This window comes from Myotis brandtii, unplaced genomic scaffold (genome assembly GCF_000412655.1).
Source record: "Myotis brandtii unplaced genomic scaffold, ASM41265v1 scaffold130, whole genome shotgun sequence".
NCBI classification, from domain to species: domain Eukaryota; kingdom Metazoa; phylum Chordata; class Mammalia; order Chiroptera; family Vespertilionidae; genus Myotis; species Myotis brandtii.
This window is the reverse complement of record NW_005354596.1, coordinates 910413-913086: the sequence shown is the minus strand read 5'-3', so window position 1 is coordinate 913086 and position 2674 is coordinate 910413.

The following is a 2674-nucleotide window of genomic DNA, read 5'->3' as shown; positions in this document are numbered from 1 at the left end:
GGGGCTGTGGCCAGCCTGCAAACAGCCCTCAGCCCCTCACCCAGGCTGGCCAGGCACCCTAGCAGGACCCCACCCTGATCCGGGACACCCTTCAGGGCAAACCAGCCAGCCGCCACCCATGCACCAGGCCTCTATCCTATATAATAAAAGGGTAATATGCAAATTGACCCTAACAGCAGAGCGACTGGGAATCGCTGGTCACTATGATGCACACTGACCACCAGGGGGCAGATGCTCAATGCAGGAGCTGCCCCCTGATGGTTAGTGTGCTCCCACAGGGGGAGCTCTGCTCAGCCACAAGCCAGGCTGATAGCTGCCAGTACAGCGGTGGTGGTGGGAGCCTCTCCTGCCTCCTCAGCAGTGCTAAGGATATCCAACTGCAGCTAGGCCTGCTCCCCACTGGCAAGTGGACATCCCCTGAGGGCTCCCGGGCTGCCAGAGGGATGTCTGACTGACAGCTTAGGCCCAATCCCCCGGGGAGCGGGCCTAAGCCAGAAGGTGGTCATCCCCCGAAGGGTGCCAGACTGTGAGAGGGCACAGGCTGGGCTGAGGAACCCTCCCGAATGCACAAATTTTTATATATATAAAAGCCTAAGGGACCAGAATAACCAGACCAACTATTCGCTATTACACACACTGACCACCGGGGGCAGACGCTCAATGCAGGAGCTGCCCCTTGGTGGTCAGTGCACTCCCACAGCCAACCTCCCCCCGCTGGCCAACCTCCTGCAGTCTCTCCCCTGGGCCGGCAGGCCCCAATCGCCCGATCGTGGCACGCCTCAGGCTGGAAAGGGAAACTGGGGATGGGTGGCGGAGGACACAGCCCCTTTCCCAGGGAGCCGAGGGCCATCTCCCTCCTCGGGGCTGGTGGTCAACCTTCTGTGCCCTGTCACTCCCCCCAGCCAGCAGGCCCTGACTGGCACGCTGCCCGCCCACCGTGGTGGCAGTGGCGGTGTGACCGCGAGGGAAGGAGGAGAGGGGGAACCGCGTGGTGGTGGCGTCGGCATCTGGCATCTATTCCTTCTGTACCTGGCCCGGCGACAGTTGCCTCCTCTCCTGACCCCGCCAGGGCCTTCGGGCTCCAATTGGCCTGATCCTGATTGCCGGCCAGGCCTAGGGACCCCACCCATGCACGAATTTTGTGCACCAGGCCTCTAGTGTTGAATAAGAGTGGTGACAGTGGACATCCCTGTCTTGCTCCTGTTCTTAGGGGAAATGGTTTTAGCTTTTGCCCATTGAGTATGATGTTTGCTATAGGTGTCATTTATGGCCTTTACCATGTTGAGATATGCTCCCTCTATTCCCACTTTGCTGAGAGTTTTTATCAAAAATGGGTGTTGGATTGTATCCAATGCTTTTTCTGTGTCGATTGATAAGATCATGTGGCAATAGCCGCGGCAGGAATAGAGGTGGCGGTAGCAGCAGCAGCTGTGCTGAGAGGTTCCCATGAATCATCTCATTTAATCCGCACAAGGCGGGAGGCGCTGCTGCTTCCATTTAGGAATAAACTGAGAGGCCCCTCTAGCCCGCCCCCCAGCAGCCACTGCACCCCTGAAAGGTGTCCCCACAGTAAACCGCCCAGCGGGTCTCTCCTCGGTGCCTCCCTTCCTCTTTCGGCCCCTGGGAAGCTTTGCACGTCAGTTTACTCCTGATGCAGCAAGGAGGCAGGCTGCGTGTAGGCCAGGAGGCTCCCTCCGGGCTCTCCAGCAACCCCCTCCCAGAGAGGAGTACCGCCTGGTCTCTGCTTTGGGGGCAATTTAGCGCTCGAGGTGGAGGGCTCTTGCCCCCATACAGGGCGCCGCCTCCCAGCAGCGGGAGCCCTGGAGGGGAGGCCAGCGCCAATCAAAAATTCAAAGGCAGGAGAGGTGGGTATTTGGGGAACATTTCATGCAAGTCACAGTAAAACCCAGTCCTGGAATAACATGTATTCATTTATACCAGCCTTGTTTTAAACAAAAAATAGCGTAAACACAATTAAAAATTATGATGAGGTGAAAATGAAGAATTAGAAAAATCCAATAAAACCAAGAGTGAGTCAGTAGCTCCCTGTGCCAGGAGAAGGGCCACGGCTTTGGAGTCACTTCTGAGGCCAGACGGGCCAGGCTCCCCACAGAGAACAATGACTGACCAGCTCACAATTCTGATCCCCGGGGCCCCCCTTTCCTAGATCCCACAAAAGCCGCCCCCTCGTGCAGTCACAGTCTTCCTTCAGACAGGGGCCAGTACCGTGGATTCATTTTTCCTTTCTTGATTGTCCGTCCATCCAGGCATGCATCCAGGGTTACCCTATGATTGGACTTAATTACTCCCGAATGTCCTTAGCACCATCTAATTCTTTTCCTCTCGTTCACGGTGTGCAAATTCACCACGACTTTTACTCATGGTTGATTAACTTCCACCTAACTTCCTAGGAAGCCCTTTACCAGCTGTGTGGCTTTAGGCAAGTTACTAAACCTCTCTGAGCTTTGTTTTCATTATCTATAATGTTGATAATGCCTACCTTGAAGGGTGGTTTGGAATTAAACTGAAGTAATAGTAACAGCAGCAAACGTTCATTGCGCTATTATGCCAGACACTATGCTGAGCATCTAACATGCAATTATCTGATTGTCATCTCAACAACCCTATCACCTGGGAGCACTGACTGTCCGCTTCGGGGACGGGGAAACGGGAG